The 20,037-nt window shown below is 37.5% G+C and overlaps 1 protein-coding gene across 1 annotated transcript in view; it reads right to left on the minus strand.

Moving 5' to 3' along the window:
• tbkbp1 (TBK1 binding protein 1) overlaps positions 1–19,724 on the minus strand; it is a 79,779-nt gene extending 60,055 nt beyond the window's left edge. The window contains exon 1 of the mRNA XM_057825672.1: positions 19,281–19,724. The gene's annotated coding sequence lies outside the window, so the exon portion shown is untranslated. The remainder of the gene's footprint in view (positions 1–19,280) is intronic.
• Positions 19,725–20,037: the final 313 nt, after the last annotated feature.

Consider the following 20,037-nt stretch of genomic DNA (forward strand, 5'->3'; position numbering starts at 1 on the left):
CTTGGGAGAGAAGCAACGGTGCCAAACTCTCTATTTGTAGATAACTTCTCTGACTGTCGATTGATGAACATCCAAACTTTTAGAGATGGTATTGTATCCTTTCCCAGCTTTATACTGGGGCTGTCAAATGATTAAAATTTTTCATCAAGTTAATCACAGCTTTAAAAAATTAATCCTAATCAATCGCAATTCAAACCATCTCTATAATATGCCATATTTTTCTGTAAATTATTGTTGGAATGGAAAGATAAGACACAAGACGGAGATAAACATTCAACATACTGTACATAAGTACTGTATTTGTTTATTTTAACAATAAATCCAGAAGATGGCATTAACATAATTAACATTCTTTCTGTTAAAGCAATCCACAGATAGAAAGACTTATAGTTCTTAAAAGATAAATTTGAGTGCAAGTTATAGTGATTTTATATTAAGAAAACAAACGTCTCCTGTTCCACCCAAATGCATGATGGGAAGTTGGGCAACCATGACTGTCAGTGGTGGCTGCAAATGGTATACAATATGTTCTGCGTTGTTTTCAATTAAGCGTGTTAAGAAAAGGTCGTCTCTTGCTCCACCCAAATGCATGATGCGTGAAGTCGGGCAAACATGACTGTTAGTAGTGGCTGCCAAAGCTTAAGCCAATAAATGGCGCGGTCCAATGAACACCTGTGTTCACTGGCATTTCTTTGCCTTTTTGCTCTCAATGTGCTAAAACAGCGTGATTGTAAACTGTTTGAGGCAACGCATGAACGGGTCATTCCGTGCATGTGTTAATTGCGTCAAATATTTTAACTTGATGAATTAAAAAAATTAATTACCGCCCGTTAACGCGATAAATTTGACAGCCCTACTTTATACAAATCAAAAATCTTTGATCCCAATGCTTCTCAACAAGACAATTCTTACCAGGTGTGTGTTTTATAGTGGGCAGGGCAGCTTTAAACCACTCATCAGTGATTGGGCACACACCCAACTTAAATTGTTTGGTAAAAATTGGTTTCAATTGCTTTTTAAGTCTCCTCAGGCAGTGTTCACCTACTTATTTTTTTGTCATTGTTTGCAGTCTATCCTCATTAAAATTTGAAAACCTAGTTAGTTAAAGCAGACACTGTTTTTACGTCTGTGGGATTTTGACAAAGATCAGATCACGTTTGATGGTGATTTTATGCAGAAATGTGAGAAATTCCGAAAGGTACTGTATCTCATACGGATACAACATTTCAATATTGATACTTTTCGATACAATTGACAACCCTACCACCAACACACAAAAGTGATCTCTAAAACAATAAAAACTGCCTTCATATCCAGCAAAAAGCTCTCATTCCTCACAGTCATAAAACATCTGATTGAGCAGAACCTTTTACAGCCACCAAAATCTCATCACCCCCCCAAAAAAACAAAAACACACACAAACCTCCTCTCACACTAACCACACTAATATTCCGTCTGACATGTCACCTCCTACACACATATGCTTTTACAAACATATACAATGCATAAGAACACACACACACACACACACACAAGTACTGCATTGGTGCACGCATATGTTCACACATATGAACACACCCACGCATGCACCCCGCCGTATATATCTATGTATGAGATGAACTGCTGCAGTTATCACACATGCACATGACTGATGTTGACTTGAAGCAACACATCATGGAACGACGCTTGGAATGCAAATTGTGTTGCGGTGACACGTGCGCCAAAAGTGTTTGCGTCCCCTTCCACGAGTGTGGACGTCCTTGTTCAAGGACACTCAGGTGTGTGTGTGAGAGAAGCATTTGTGGGTGGGGGTATAGGAAGTGGCGTCTGACCTTCTGGAATGGGAGTGGGCGTTCTGCTGAAATAATATAGCAAACACGGGGAAAAAGTACTGACATTTCGAGTAAAGTAGAACTCGTTTCGGAGAAAATCCCAGATTTTAATTCAATTAGAAAGTAATAAGTGAATGCAAACTCTGAATTGTACTTCAAAACAAGAGAAAACATGAATTTTTAATTACACGCGATCCTGCTTGCTCTCAGTTTCAGTTGCTATTATTGTAGTAACCATGGAGACCTGTCACCGTTCTGCCCGTTTTGTCCGTGTATGCAATCATTTGAAGCGGAAGGGAAGTACTTCAGCGGACAGTGTCATCAGTACGCTCTCTTTTCTATTTTTTGGATTTCATTCCTGATATTACATTGTGTCTTTAGACCACATTTGTACACATGTTTACGGGACTTAATTCCAGTTGTTAGACTGTACTAATATGCTTTTTTGTGTCTGTCTATATAAAGGATTTATTCACACACCTAAAAAAATAAATGAATAAATAAATAAATAAATAAATACTAAACATGAGCACTGTTAGCCGTGTTTATTATCACATTTGCATGATATTTTTACATAAATTATCATGTAAAAACGTGATAAATAAAAAATGTGATGCGTCTCGAAAGAGGAAAACCGTCAGCAGAATGGCGATTGCATGATAATTATCATAAATTTGTTTTTCCATAATTATCAAGTTTTTACATGATTATTACACAGTTATTACACATAAAATATGATAACAATCATATAAAAATGTCATCCTAGTCTTTTTTGTAGGATGTGGCAGCAATATGTTTCTCCTTTCAAATCCAGATTCAAAACACACCTGTTCACTCTTTCTTACCCACCATGATCCCTAGCTCTGTTATAGCTTTATTTCTCTTTATTGTGGTTTTAATCTTTTATCTTTTTAAGATCTCTTCTTTTAATGATTTTTTTTGTTCGTACTGTGATTCCATCTCTCTTGTGAAGCGTCTTTGTGCGGCTGTTACCTGTTTTAATGGCACTCATTATCAGTATAAAAGACACCTATCCACAACCTCAGTCAGTCACACTCCAAACTCCACTATGGCAAAGACCAAAGAGCTGTCGAAGGACACCAGAGACAAAATTGTAGACCTGCACCAGGCTGGGAAGACTGAATCTGCAATAGGTAAAACGCTTGGTGTAAAGAAATCAACTGTAGGAGCAATTATTAGAAAATGGAAGACATACAAGACCACTGATAATCTCCCTCGATCTGGGGCTCCATGCAAGATCTCACCCCGTGGTGTCAAAATGATAACAAGAACAATGAGCAAAAATCCCAGAACCATATAAGGAGGGTCGCGATGCAGAAATCGTAGACATCAAGGAGTGGTTGAGATTTTCTTTTTCATATATTTACACTTTTAAACATTTTTTTTTTCAATTTGTCTTTTTTTTTGGAACGATTATTTATTATCTAACATATCGGAGAAAATGCAACAGTAACAAAAAAAAAATACGATTAAGCGATAGTTATGAGGTAGATATCCGTGACTTTTTTACAGACACCCTTTTTTTCATTGTGACGTAATTTGTTTAAAATTTTAAAATTTGCGAGTGAATGATTTTTTAAAGTCGTTTTTTTTTCACGAAATATTAGACATAAATTAATGATTCTAACCTAAAAATGACAGACATTTTGAATAATAAATATAATTACTTCTTTTTATGGCTGGGTGGAAACAAAAGCGGTTGCACGACGTCTGTAAACGGGGGGTTCCAGGGTAAAACGAACAAATTAAAGATAGTTCGGAGGCGTATTTCGCCATGAATCTGCTATAGCAGCATATAGACATATTGTTCTATCAAACACAACAGTTCTTTTGGCTTAAAATACAGCAGTGAATGCAAAAAAATGCTGTCCTCACTAAATGTGATATTGTTCAGCTTGACAGACATCAAACAAAGCAATTGTGCTTTTTGAAGCTTTTTACTTCCTTTTGACAATTTGTAAAGCTGTAACACACATATGTACACGCCTGTTCAAAAACGACACACGTTTTAACAGTTAGTCACTCGACACAAAACTTTTGGTGTTCAAACGTCCATCTAGTCTGATCAATATGTAAATTTAGTAGATTAGCCTAGATACAAAAATCCACTAGCTTATATGGTACGAATGCGAACAATTCTCATAGCAAATCGCTCACATATAAATAACTCCACAAAATTAGCTCTAAATTTAATTACAAATGCATACACAAATACCGTATTTGCCTGAATATAAGACGCTCCTGATTATAAGACGACCCCCTTTTTTCAAGACTCAAGTTTGAAAAAAAGACTTTTTCAACACCAAACATTTATACAGAAAATAATTACAGTAAATCTGAAACAAATGATTATAACAATATATTTGAGAGAAAATGCATGTTATTTTGTCTCATTCAAATCTTAATATCTGAACATTTAAATATGTAAACTAAAGTGCAATCACATTCGTAAATGAATGGCTTCTGGTTTTTGAAATGTAAACAAACCAATCTATTGTGATAAAACAACAAAATTGCAATAACTGCATTAACCATGAAGCCGTGAAATCTAACTGTAACTAGTCTTGAAACAAATCTGAATAAGGAAAAACATTACAATAAAATAATGAAAACTGGTTAAAGTTGAGAGTAGCTGAGATCTGTCATGACAGAACATCGTTTCAATGATATCTGGCGCCATCTAGCGTCGTAAACAGCTATAATGTCTAGACGGCGAATATAAGACGACCCCCACTTTTTAAGTCTTATTTCAATGCAAAAACCAGCGTCTTATATTCGTGCCAATACGGTATATAGAGATGTCCCGATTAATCGGGTCCGATCACGTCATTTTCAAAGTATCGGAATCGGCAAAAAAATATCAGACATGCTTTTTTAATTTTTTTTTTTTTTTTAATTAAATAGTTTTCTAATCGTATTTAACGTTACAGACATAATATGTTACACTCTTCCAGAGTCTTTATTTTAAGCTTAAAGTAGGGTTATCAAATTTATCGCGTTAACGGTGAGAATTAATATTTTTTTATATTTATCACGTTACAATATTTAACGCAATTAACGCATGCGCTGCACGACCCACTCACGCATTGTCGCGTTCAATCTATAATGGCGCCGTTTTACCCATACAGTATATAGAGCTAAAAGGCAGCGTAAAATGAGTAGAGTGATTTTTGGCAGCATATGGAGCCTTTTTTTAAATGGCTAAAGCCTTACAATCCCTCTCCCAATGATGAGAATAATCGTGGGAAGCAATGTGGGGAAGAAAAGTAGTAGTTGATCTTTTTCTTAACACCCTATGTTATTTCTCAACGCAGAGAAGATATATCAATTGGTGCCACAACGCACAGTCATGGTTGCACTTCCCATCATGCATTTGGGCAGACGTTAAATGGCTACAGTATCATTTACTGAAAGCTCAACAAATACACTAGATGACAATATTTAGTCACAATATACAAAGTCACATTTATCCTTTAAGAATTAGATTAAGAAGTCTTTCTATCCGTGGATCCCTCTCACAGAAAGAATGTTAATAATGTAAATGCCATCTTGAGGATTTATTGTCATAATAAACAAATACAGTACTTATGTACTGTATGTTGAATGTATATATTCGTCCGAGTTTTATCCATTTTTTTCTTAATGCATTGCCAAAATGTATATGATTGGGAAAAATTATCGGGAATGATTGGAATTGAATTGGGAGCAAAAAAAAAAAGCAATCAGATCGGGAAATATCGGGATCGGCAGATACTCAAACTAAAACGATCGGATCGGGAGCAAAAAAACATGATCGGAACAACCCTTGTTTTAACAATTTGTCACTCGACACAAAACTTTTGGTGTTCAAACGTCCATCTAGTCTGATCAATATGTAAATTTAGTAGATTAGCCTACAAAAATCCAATAGCTTAAATGGTACGAATGCGAACAATTCTCATAGCAAATCGCTCACATATAACTCCACAAAATTAGCTCTAAATTTAATTACAAATGCATACACAAATACCGTATTGGGCCGAATATAAGACGGCCCTGATTATAAGACGACCCCCTCTTTTTCAAGACTCAAGTTTGACAAAAAGACTTTTTCAACACCAAATTTTTAGACAGAAAATGATTACAGTACATCTGAAACAAATGATTATAACAATATATTTGAGAGAAAATGCATGTTATTTTGCCTCATTCAAATCTTAATATCTGAACATTTAAATATGCAAACTAAAGTGCAATCACATTTGTAAATGAATGGCTTCTGGTTTTTTAAATGTAAACAAACCAATCTATTGTGATAAAACAACAAAATTGCAATGACTGCATTAACCATGAAGCCGTGAAATCTAACTGTAACTGTAGCCTTGAAACAAATCTGAATAAGGAAAAACGTTGCAATAAAATAATGCAAACCGGTTACAATAAAAAGAGAAGCTGAGATCTGTCACGACAGAACATTGCTTCAATGATATCTGGCGCCATCTAGCGTCGTAAACGGGTATAATGTTTAGACAGCGAATATAAGACGACCCCCACTTTTTCAGTCTTATTTCAATGCAAAAACCACCATCTTATATTCGTGCCAATACGGTATATATTAGCTGAATTAACTTACAGCCATATGTGGGCCAAACCACAGTGCAATTATCCATGTGAGACGTCTGGGTGCTCCTGTTTGAAAGCATTATTGAGCGAAGGTCCAACTAGTTGGGTCTGGCTGCACTGTCGTTGCCAGCAGAGGGCAGTGTATCCTCCACCATTAAATGAAATACAATACTTTTGGAATTTTTGGATGGTTATTTTGAACTTAAAGGGTTACTTACGACTAGAGATGGGCGATACCAGTGATTTTGGATTCAATCCGATCCCAAGTAATACCAAGGCCAAATATTGCGATCCCGATCCGATATCGATACCGGAAGTTCATATTCTATAAATATATATATATAACAACTCTGCAGTGTTCTCAGCCATTCTGATCATATCTAATGTACAACTACATCAAGCACTCAAAAACTATTAAGTCTCTTTGTGTCAAATATGCTTTGCAATGGAAAATTGCTGCTTTTAATAATTAGCAAAGCAGTTTCCCCTCACTCACAAACCAATCCATCAACAGCAAAATCTGATTAGTCAGTCTCACTCTTTAACCATGACCCTTAAATTCATATGCACAGAACATTTTCCTGCTACACGTTGTATTTGATCAAATTTTAATCAACCTAAATTAAATATTTTTGATCTAATTAAAGAACGAATTAACAGTAGCATGTTACCTAATAATCAATAGTCACTTGCCTTTTTTGAATTTTATTTTACTAACACAATTTTCAAACAGATTTTGAAATAAAAAAAATCATAATAAAAATAAATGAATGAATTTTAAAAAACAGATCTTGAAATAATTGAAAGAGACCTTTAACAAAATAAAAATAAGTAGCAACAAAACATAAGAAATCAAGCATTTAATTGTAACATAAAAAAATATGGAAAAACATTTCATGAAAAAATAAAAATATCAAACATAAATTCACAAGAAATAATAATAAATGAATCAGAAATAATAATAAGGTAATAATAAGGTTAAGTAAGAAATTAGGCGTGAGAGGGGCGGAGGAAAAGCATGCTGTTCGACACAGGATAGGGACTTGAATGGGGGCGGGAGCACACGCCGGTGCACTGCTTATGTGTGTGCATTGCTTATGTGCGTGTAGAATGCAAAAGGGAAAAGTAGTACAAAAAGTGTGCACAAAAATATACCCAAAAATTGACAAAGAAAATATAATATACTAATTCCAGATATCGATACTTTTGCATGGGGATCGATACCTAAAATTTAACGCGCTGGATCGAAATATCGATATTTTGGTATCGATTCGCCCATCCCTACTTATGACTTACGCGGAAATTCGGGTTACGTTGTCAGCGTAGAAACGGAACTCGTTCGTAACCCAGGAACTACCGTAAATTCCGGATTACAAGCCGCTACTTTTTTCCCTCATTTTGAATCCTGCGGCGTATGCAATGATGCGGCCAATTTATCAATTTTTCTAACGACCGCCAGGAGCGCTCGAGCATAAAATGCAAGCATAAGACACGTGGAATATGTGTGTCGAGGAAGACGCTAGTTGGCACTCTTACCCGTATTTTAAGTTTGTCCTTTGTGCACGAATAAAAGTAGCAGACCCTCATCTTTGTGCATTAGTAGAATTAGCATAGCCTGGTACTCCAGACTCACCGCTGTTCCAGCTATTGAGTCTGGCCACCATTAAGCGGATAAAATTTTCAGAGCGGAGCAAGCCACAGCAAACAGACAGCGGAGTGGACCAATCAGCTACGGGCGGGACGAGGGACTTGCGCGCGGAAGTAAACATACGAGGAGAGCGGAGTTTATTCAACATGGCTAGCGCGAGACAGACTGTTATCACTGACTTGTGTCGATGTGTTTTTGGTAATTTAAAACTGATTTTACCGTGGATTGGAACATATTTTCGGCTCTCCTGTTCGCCATCTGTGTTTTGGAGACGACTTCCGACGTGGAAGAGTGACACGGCTCGTTAAGCACGTCACGCGAATAAACGAATCTATCGATTGATTTTGTACTTGCTCGAGAGGGCATTAATGGGCTGGGTCTCAGACTTCTCTCAGTGTTTGAAAAACACACGGAGAACAGTCTGGCCGTGCCAGGCAAGAATTAGCATACCCGCATCATGCTAGAAGAAATGGATATGATGTGCCGAGTTGAATTGAAGGCTTGGATGGCCAGCGGCGTCAGATCGTTTACAAAAGTGGTCGTATGCGAAGAGCAACTTTTGCCAAAGTCTGACAGCGTGGAGCAGCGTGAAAAAAATCCACCATCACCAACGGGTTTCGAAAAGCCAGTCTGCTGCGTGATGAAGAGGACGACACGCTAAGGAGTGAGCTTGAGGAGTCAGCTAAGTGCCGTGTTGCTGGCGCTGTTTGGAAAGAAAAGTTAAGGTATTGTAACGATGACTAACAGTAACCCGTTAAGTTAGGTTGCAATTCTTTATTTTGGAAACTCGTCGAACAACACACGACTGCTGCCTCTAGCAGCCGACGCACACACACAGACACACTCGCAACAACAACGACAGCACGTCTCTTGCTCTTCCGCACCTCCCTTACCTGTAAGTCACGCGCTGTATCGTAACCCGATTTGTTAAAATATGGTATTTAAACTTGGAAAACTGTGTATTTCTTTATAAATATTTCAGTTTAATATGTGGGCACACGCGGCTTATAGGCAGGAGAGGCTTATGTATGTACAAAATGCTTTTTCCTTTAAAAATGTACTGGGTGAGGCTTGTAATCCGGGGCGCTCAATTTACGGAATTTACGGTACCTGTATATCACTTTTTGAGTCCATCTATTTAATGCAGTACTTCTCAAATAGTGGGGCGCGTCCCCCCCAGGGGGGCGCAGAGCGATGCCAGGGGTGGCGCATGTGACCTCAGGGAACATGTTTTTTTTTTTTTTGGCCTACTAAGATAAAGTGTACTTGCACATAGACTCAGTGGGTGGCAGTGGCACTCTCATTTTCAAAGTGCGCGCAGTATTTTTGAAGTAAGCAAGAGCACACAGAAGAGAGATATGAAGAGCTGTGCGCCATTTTCGAAAGCCGTTTTCCGTCCGAACTCATGCAGCGACCCACTGTCTTCTCCGGTTCTCACGTGTCCGCCCGAGACGTGCCATTTTCGGCTTGGGATCGTCACAACGACCGCCCTCCCCTACGGTTCTCCCTCGGCCGCCGAGAATGCGCTTTTTTCGGGCCGTTTGCCTTTTGGCTTTGACATTTAGATGAGGAAAGACCACTGTTTACTGTGTCTAAAAATGATTATGGCGGACAGCCAGAAGCATAATTAATTAAGACGCCACTTAAAGACATTAGACCCCAATCTCATTGATAAGCCGCTTGGTTGTTTTTCAGCAAAAACATGCCGAATATTGCCAACAATCGTCCCGCTTTGTCAGTGTTATACCAGTAAACCAGTGAAGTACTGTTAGCATGCTCAGAGCAAAATAACCCCACACCTTTGCAAACTGTAGGTGATACTGTGAGCAGCGAAAATAAAAACTGTCCTTCTGTCCAAAGACTTTTTTTTTTTTTTCTTCTACTCAGTTTTGTTTTCAGATCAATTTTTTTGGAATATTGTCCCCATGAGTTAATGTTTCTGATCAATTTGAATTTGTTATTTTTTACTGATTTTAATTTTCAGTATCAAATGGTCAAAAATGTACCTTGAATGTATTTTTACAGTTTGGATGTGACTTTTTTTTTTTAATTCAGGCAAATTGATTTGCGTTAAGTCTTTTCTGTTACAAACAAAACAATGTTAATAAAGTTATACTTTATAAGTTGATCTCTGTTATTATTTTTTTCTAATAGAAAAAAGGACACAAAGTGAGGCAGAAATGTACTTAAAATAGTAATATTATAGCAAATGATACTATTTACAGTGGTGGTAGAGTTTGGGGGGGCGCGAAACATGTCTTCCTTGGGGGGGCGTAACAGAAAATAATTGAGAAGCACTGATTTAATGGATTTAATTTCAAATACAGTATTAGAATGTGTCTTTCGATCGTTCAAATACACCTTTACACTGGATTACATTCCCGATGTTAGACTGTACCAACTTGTGTCTATTTGCTGGATTTGATTTGTCTGTTTCTATTCTTAGATGGCGTTCTCTACATGTCATTGTCTCCCTTTATTGGAGTCCAGATATTAGTGTCAACATCGCTTCTATTTACCTGATATTTATACTGGCTTTCATTCCAAATATTAGGCAGCGTGCCTTTATATCAGTCTCATTATTGGATTTCATTCCAGATAACAAGATGTCATCATAATGCTCTTATCGCCATCAATTTCCAGTTATTAGATGGTATCATTTGCTTTAGTCTGCATCTGTTTCATGCCTTTGAACCCTTACAACCACCACATTTTTTTCCCTGTATAAGCAATATTGTAACAAAACGTTGCCGGGACCTACTGGGAAGCGCGAATAGGTATTTTTAGTCACTCCATCGGGAATGGGGGCGTTCCAGCAAGTGGCGACAGAAGTGGGTAACCTGTTTTTTTTGTTTTTTTTCTTTCCAAGCACGAAAAGAACAGGATGATCCCAGCTGAGCATGGATAAGGTATCGCCAATTTTAAGAGTTGTACTCTTACTTTGTGGCACAGTTATTAACTCTTTGGGTTTCATTGACACCGAGAAATGTCATCAAACACAGAAACGCGGGAACATTCTGTCTTCGAAGCAATATGTGTTCCGGAATGTTCTGTTCTAAAAATCTCAGTAGTTGATTTTCTTTCTGACGTCAGTTCAACTCTTTTGAGCAACAACCTCGACCTTTCACCATCTCGCTGAGGTTCTTTGCCGCGCAAACGGCGGCCTCGCCTCCTCCGGCGTTTCTTTGTCTCGCCTCCTCAGTCCTCTCCCTTCCCCGCCCGCTACCGCTTTTGCATACTTTGTCCTCTTTCCAGGTCGCCATGGCGACGGGAGGTTGCTCCCAGGCGCCTCTGCTCGTAACTCAAAAAAGGTGTTGGGCGCCGCTTTAACGGAGGCCACGAGCGGAGGTGTCGTCGGTTTCCACAAATGATCAAACACTCGATTTTGGCAACAAGAGGAGGTTAGAGACGGGTTTGTCAGCAGTTTGTTCGCACGTGCTAACCACCAGACTGCTACTGTCTGGCAGGATGTTGAGGCCCAAAAAAAAATGTGTATCATTGATGATGTTTCAGTGATATCTAATTCAGTTGAACTAGATGTCAAATTATATGTCTAAAATCATGTACGTCTTACCAGTGTTGTTTTTGGGAGCCCTTTTAATTTTCATCTTAGTCTTTTGGACGAAAATACTTAGTGTTGGTCAGATTTTAGTCATTTCAAAATGTGTTGTCTTCGTCTATTTTTAATTGACGATTGATACAAATATTTTCGTCTAAAAATAAATAAATAAAGGCTTCCAACAATTTTAAATGTACCGTAACTTTCGGACTATAAGCCGCTACTTTTTTCCTTCATTTTGAATCCTGCGGCTTATAGTCCAGCACGGCTTATTTGTTGATTTATTTGGGTTAATAAGCAACTAGAGCTGTCAAAATTATCGCGTTAACGGGCGGTAATTAATTTTTTAAATTAATCACGTGAAAATATTTGACGCATTTAACGCACATGCCCCGCTCAAACAGATTAAAATGACAGCACAGTGTCTTGTCCACTTGTTACTTGTTTTTTTTTTGGTGTTTTGTCGCCCTTTGCTGGCGCTTGGGTGCGACTGATTTTATGGGTTTCAGCACCATGAGCATTGTGTAATTATTGACATCAACAATGGCGAGGTACTAGTTTATTTTTTGATTGAAAATTTTACAAATTTTATTAAAACGAAAACATTAAGAGGGGTTTTAATTAGGGCTGTCAAACGATTAAAATTTTTAATCGAGTTAATCACAGCTTAAAAATTAATCGTAATTAATCGCAATTAATCGCAATTCAAACTATCTATAAAATATGCCATATTTTTCTGTAAATTATCATTGGAATGGAAAGATGAGACACAAGATGGATATATACATTCAACATACTGTACATCGGGACTGTATTTGTTTATTATAACAATAAATCAACAAGATGGCATTAACATTATTAACATTCTGTTAAAGCGATCCATGGATAGAAAGACTTGTAGTTCTTAAAAGATAAATGTTAGTACAAGTTATAGAAATTTTACATTAAAACCCCTCTTAATGTTTTCGTTTTAATAAAATTTGTAAAAATTTAAATCAAAAAATAAACTAGTAGCCCGCCATTGTTGATGTCAATAATTACTTACACAATGCTCATGGGTGCTGAAGCCTAGAAAATCAGTCGCACCCAAGCGCCAGCAGTGGGCGGCAAAACTCCATAAAACACAATTAACATGTGGGCATTTCACTGTACTGTCATTTAAATCTGTCTGAGCGGGACATGTGCGTTAATTGCATCAAATATTTTAACGTGATTAATTAAATTAATTACCGCCCGTTAACGCGATAATTTTGACAGCCCTAGTTTTGATATAAAATGTCTATTACTTGTACTAACATTTATCTTTTAAGAACTACAAGTCTTTCTATCCATGGATCGCTTTAAAAGAATGTTAATGCCATCTTGTTGATTTATTGTTATAATAAACAAATACAGTACTAATGGACATTATGTTGAATGTATATATCCGTCATGTGTCTTATCTTTCCGGTCCAACAATAATTTACAGAAAAATATGGCATATTTTATAGATGGTTTGAATTGCGATTAATTACGATGAATTAATTTTTAAGCTGTGATTAACTCGATTAAAAATTTTAATCGTTTGACAGCCCTATAAGCAACACATTCCTCCTAGCATGCAGCGCTACAGATCTAAATATCAAAATTCATTTTCTGTGCTAATTATTTATTCAGTAACTGTTCCAGTTGTTTCATTAATTGCTTGTTATGGTATTTGGTAACCATTTTTGACAACGGCGTCATAAAACTGTCATAAGACCGTCATAATTATGAGTATCATGAGTATTACTGAATGGTTATTACATGTCATTAAGAGTCATCCGGCAAGTTATGTTACGAACTCCATTTATGTCCAGCTCGGATCTTTTACATCTATTCAAAAGTGAGGTCATTTGCAGGATAACACTAAACGACATATGTTATAAGCATTCATTAATGCTCATAACAGTGTCATGTCATAATTATGATTGTCTAATGACAGTCTTATGGCGCCACTGTCAAATAAAGTGTTACCAAATACCATAACTAACAATTATTAAAACGACTGGAACAGTAACTGAATAAATCATTAGCACAGAGCATGAATTTTGATTGTTATTTACATTTTCAGCATTGCAATGCATGCTAGGAGGCATGTTGGACAACAACAGTGTTGACAGCAAGTGGCAGAAGAGATTGATTGTCAGTCTTATGATGCCGCTGTCCAATAAAGTGTTCCTGGTTAATATCTTTTGGTGTAAATATCCCATAATACAGTGAGGACAGCTGCGGCTTGTAGTCCAATGCGGCTTATCTATGAACAAATGGCGTTTTCATGACAAATTCATAGTCAGGTGCGCCTCATGGTGCGAAAATTACGGTGGATTGACAGACGAGCGCATACAGTGGGGCAAATAAATATTTAGTCAACCACTAATCGTGCAAGTACTCCCACTTGAAAATATTAGAGAGGCCTGTAATTGTCAACATGGGTAAACCTCAACCATGAGAGACAGAATGTGGGGAAAAAAACAGAAAATCACATTGTTTGATTTTTAAAGAATTTATTTGCAAATCATGGTGGAAAATAAGTATTTGGTCAATACCAAAAGTTCACCTCAATACTTTGTTGGCAATAACGGAGGCCAAACGTTTTCTGTAACTCTTCACAAGCTTTTCACACACTGCTGCTGGTATTTTGGCCCATTCCTCCATGCAGATCTCCTCTAGAGCAGTGATATTTTGGGGCTGTCGTTGGGCAACACAGACTTTCAACTCCCTCCACAGATTTTCTATGGGTTTAGATCTGGAGACTGGCTAGGCCACTCCAGGACCTTGAAATGCTTGTGAAATGAATGTGGTTCTGGGATTTTTGCTCACCGTTCTTGTTATCAGTTTGACGCCACGGGGTGAGATCTTCCATGGAGCCCCAGATCGAGGGAGATTATCAGTGGTCTTGTATGTCTTCCATTTTCTAATAATTGCTCCCACAGTTGATTTCTTTACACCAAGTGTTTTACCTATTGCAGATTCAGTCTTCCCAACCTGGTGCAGGTCTACAATTTTGTCTCTGGTGTTCTTCGACAGCTCTTTGGTCTTGGCCATAGTGGAGTTTGGAGTGTGACTGACTGACATTGTGGACAGGTGTCTTTTATACCGATAATGAGTTAAAACAGGTGCCATTAATACAGGTAACGAGTGGAGCCTCGTTAGACCTCTTTAGAAGAAGTTAGAACTCTTTGAGAGCCAGAAATCTTGTTTGTTTGTAGGTGATCAAATACTTATTTTCCACTCTAATTTGGAAATCTTTTAAAAATGTTATTTTTTTTTTTCCACATTCTGTCTCTCATGGTTGAGGTTTATTTACCCATGTTGACGATTACAGGCCTCTCTAATCTTTTCAAGTAGGAGAACTTGCACTATTGGTGGTTGACTAAATATTTATTTGCCCCACTGTATTGTAGCATCTACAAGGGCAATGCCAAGTTTACGATACACACTCAGCAGGAAAACAGTACATTTTTTACAATTAATTATACACACCTGGACGCCACGAACTGTAAAAAGAAAAAAAAAAAGTTTAAGAGGACACTCGCCACACTAAAGTTGATGCTAATGCTCATGCTAACATAAACGCGAATGCTGTACTAACGCCACGAGTTACGTTTAGCGTGTGATAATCACACAGCACAGACCTTTAAAGGCTAAAGCAACATTGCATATTCTCTCTTGGTAAGATAAGAAAACTAACTTATCATGTGTTTCAAAACAAGCAAGCCTGGAGTGAGTGGGGCGGGGGGAAATAGCTTGTCACATGAATGACACAACCAAACACTCCACACAATGCAGGTTGGCTGACTACACATACAATAAGAAAATGACACGCATTGTGAACATATGACTGAAACTATGGCGCATTTTTGTCTCGTTATGTTTTAGTCTCTCAAAACACGTTTTTAGCTCATTACCGTATCGTCGTCATGAAAAAATTGGTCGTCGACAAAATGTTTTCGTGATCACTGTCGACAAAAGCAACAATGCTTCTAACAAACACCATCATCACAATTTCTTGTTACTAAACCCTTAAATTTGTCTACAAAATTGGAATTCACAGGCAAGTAGTTTTAAACATTCCTATACCATTTCTTGCGAAAAATGCTACCAAATTCAAGGCATCGCCATATTTTTGACCTCTTTGACCTTTGACCCTTTCTCATCATATCATCCACCCTGAAAGTTTGAGCTGAATATGCCAATCTGTAATGAAGTTATTGCGACATGCCTTTTCTGACCTCTGTGACCTTTGACCTAACTACTCCAAAATTTGAACACCTCTTCCATTTCTTATTACAAACATATCCTATACAGACGTCAAATTCATTTTGACTGGGAGGGCTAGGCAGCGATCTTTCGCTCCTTGATTTCTTTGACGAGAAAAGAGAAAACAAAAGGGTAGAAAAAGGAAAAGAAATGTTGCATTTTCCAATGTTTTAATTGCATAATTAGCTTCTTTTTTTTTTATCTGCTCCCCATCTGTGTTGCACGCCCACCAGCCTTAAAACGTGGAAAAAGGAGCACCTGAGCGACGAGAACACGGCCTGCTTGTTGACAGCTGCGCTGCCATTTTCGCATCGTCCGACGGAGACGACACATCTGCTGCTTAGGTGACAATTTTCTCACTCTGATTGCGTCAATACCACACACGAACACAAATGGTCATCTGGCATCAAGCATCTCAAAATAAAAGCCAACAAATCCTATGTGATGACAACACTGAATCCTCAAAAAAAAAAAAGCTGTCAATTATGTTTGCAGTGTCATGCTATGCTAACTCGGTATAAACAATTAAATCTGTATAAAAGAAAAAAGTATGAAAAGTACATGAAGATTATAAAATATGATCTTTTTTACTGTCAGATGTATACAATAACAAATTTGAAAATAATCCCTTTATTCATTCTTGAGTTATTGTGAACAAAAAAATACATAAGCTCCGCCTCCCACCGTTTTCACCAACTGGTGGAGGTAATTATTTTGATAACATGGTACAGAGCAAGTGTCACCATCTAGTGGTTAGCAATGGAATGAGACCCAAAATAAATGTGAGGAAGAAAAAAAATAAATTTTTAAAAATGCACCAAAAACATTATGAAACTATGAAATTATAATTGCGCCAGGATTGTTCTTATGTTCGTACTTGACAATTTAGACCCCAAAAAAAGACATTTAACAATTGGCCTCCGTTGATGGTGATAGACGTTTAATCTAGGGCTGCGGCTATCGAATACTTTAGTAGTCGATTGATCAATCAACTAGTTAGTTTGAATAATCGCATAATTGGATTAGGACCATTTCATGCTTTGCAGAAAAAAATTTAAGATATGTAAAACAAATTCTTGAAAGTGCAGTCTTGGCAAGCGAGCATTAAATGCGAAAACAAAATAATATTCCTGAGTATTTCTTCAAACTATGCAGGATTGAACTTTAATTTAAAAATTAATTTAAAAACTTGATCTTAGCCTCAAAAAGTATTAATAAAACAAATGAGGATCTAAGTACAACAAAAGAACATTTGCCTAACTTGCATGGCAAAAGTCCGCTAGCTTAAATGCTATAAAATGCTAATGTTTTTTTTTTCCTTCAATGCTCTTAACAAATCTTTCAAACGCATATTAACTCATACAAAACTTAAACTACGAATGGATTAAAAAAAGAAAAACATTAGCTCAAACAAAAACGTATTTGGTCTTAACAGGGAGCAGCTGGATTCAGTCACATAAATGAGTTAAGTCACATTCACTGTTGCCACTAGAGGGCAGTGTATCCAACAAAATCAATAAAAGTAAACGCAAACACTTTCAAAACAAACCATTACAACGCCAGAATAATTAAACGAATCCTGGATGCTGCAAAATTTTATTCGAAGCTATTTTTTAATCAAATTACTCGAGTTAATCGATTAATCGTTGCAGCACTAATCTGTTTTGGGTCAATATGAACATTGCCTTCAAAGTAAATGTTGAATAGCGCTGAACGGTTTTTGAAAAAAATGACATAGCGATTTTTTTGGGGGGGGGGGGGGGTTGCGATATATTGCGATATTAAAACTAGAATAATTTTCACCAGACTTGTATAGCTCTGTTTGGGAAGACTTTGGATGACTCACTATGATCACATTTTATTCATTAGAGATGATAGGAAATCGGGCTGATTGCGCCTTTTTTCAGAGGATCGGAATCGGGTGAAAAGGATCGGGTTTCTAATTTTAAAAAGGTATTTATATGAAAATACCTTAGCTTAAAAAAATAATAAACGAGGATTGAAGTACAACCAAAGAACAATTGGCCAACTTGAATTACAAAAAAGTCAGCTAGCTTAAATCCTATAAATGCTAACTTTTTTTTAAACAATGCTCTTAAAAAATTGTCTAAACACATATTCTTCCAAAAAAACAACAACTTCTAAATATACCACTAAATTAACTAAAAGAATGCATAAACGATCATATTAGCTCAAACAAAAACTTTCAACCTTTTGTTGGTCTTAACAGGGAGCAGCTGGAATCAGCCATGTTAAATGAGTTATGTCATATTCACTGTTGCCACTAGAGGGCAGTGTATCCAACAAAAATCAATAAAACTATATGCAAACACTTTCAAAACAAACCATTACAATGCCATCTTTAAACGAATATTCGAAGCAGCAAAATTTGATTTGAAGCTTTTTTCTAATTGAATTACTCGAGTTAATCGATTAATTGTTGCAGCACTAGTTTAATCCATTTGGAATGGAAAGGCTGGCAGCGAACATTTGCTACCAGCATCACCAAGTCCAAATGGTTGAGACGTCACGACTATTGCGGTCAATCGCAGCTAAAGTATAACTGTGTCCATTGCTATCATGTACCGCATTGTAAAAGTAAAACAGTAAAACCCAAACTGGCGCTATCATCACCAGTTGCAATAAAAACATTTTTAAGAATAAAACAAAATAAAAATGAAATGAAAAAAACATTTTTAATCTGAGCAGGACATGTTTAAAAATGGTGGGGAAAAAGACAATAAAGACTTAAAAATATACTTAAACTATATCTGAAAAGGTTTAAAAATATTTTAAAGAAGATCATGGGGAAAATGGCACGAAAACATGATCCAGTACATGAAAAAAAAATCTGTATTATAAATGTATGAAAAAGTTAAGAAAAACAACTCTGGATGTTCCGATGTCATTGCTACACTCCTCTTAATCACTAGGGGGTGTCCAGTACTTGTCTACTATTGAGGTCTTTTCTATGCGCTGCTGCGATGCTCGAACAGGCTTTTGTTTTGGTCAACGTTCATGTTTGCAAAGTTAAATTTGCCACTGAATCCTTATGAGACAGACAGATGACATTTCAGACAACCAGGTTGTTAAAGAGCACCTTTTGTCCCTTTCCTGTAACTACACTCCCAAAATGTGGGCTACTTTTGCAGAGTGCTGTATGTATTACGCCCTAGTCATGGTAGAAAAACACCCCAAAAACGCTCATCTGGACGTTTTGTACCGTGACATGATGCTGAGTGTGCGCGTGCGTGTGTCCACGAGTGTACGTTGCGACGGCGAACCAACATGGCTGCGCGTCCACGGTGCAAAGATAGAAGATCAAATGTGAACTCACGCTCCGCTGCCGTACACCGATCCGCCGTGGGGGCCATGGCCGGGCGCCGCGTGCGGGAAGCGGGCACGTCCGCGGAAGAAAAGGCGCTCGCTTTCTTCCTCTCGGCTTTACGGAGTAGCGGAAAGGAAGCGAGCTTGAGTGCGGCGGGGCTCAGCCTCGTATCGCACTGTGGATGATGAGGAGGAGGAGGAGGAGGAGGATGCTGATGATGCTGATGATGTCGCGCAAATGACAGCGTCAGGCGCTCTCGTTGGTGATGACGACATGCTCATTAAGAATGACAAAGGAAATGTTTAAAATTAAACGCAGTGTTGTGTACAAAATACACGAACGTAATGATGTCATGTCAGGTGACATGTCTTTTCAGACATGGGTTATGGAGACTTTTTTTTTCTTTTGTGGGTCTGCTTGTGATAAAAAAAGTCTACATCCAAAACAAGCCCTGGAAAAGCAAATTAGAAAAAGTCATGGCGTCAAAGCCAAGTGACAGGTTTCCCCTGCATGCATTTCTGGGCATGGCTTCTCGAAACATTTGTGCGTGTCAACTTGCGATAAACATGCCTGCCAAATTTCATGTTGGTAAATTTTGCTGGTTTCAGGGGCTGAATTTTTAAACATCCAAAAGAGCCCCTGAAATGACCAAAAATGGCAGAAAAAGTGGGGGCATCAAGGAGGAGTGGCAGACTTTCAGAGAATTTCGGGCATGGCTTCTTGAAACATTTTTGTGCGTTTACATGTGATAAACATGCCTACCATA

This window comes from Corythoichthys intestinalis, chromosome 21 (genome assembly GCF_030265065.1).
Source record: "Corythoichthys intestinalis isolate RoL2023-P3 chromosome 21, ASM3026506v1, whole genome shotgun sequence".
Lineage (NCBI taxonomy): Eukaryota > Metazoa > Chordata > Actinopteri > Syngnathiformes > Syngnathidae > Corythoichthys > Corythoichthys intestinalis.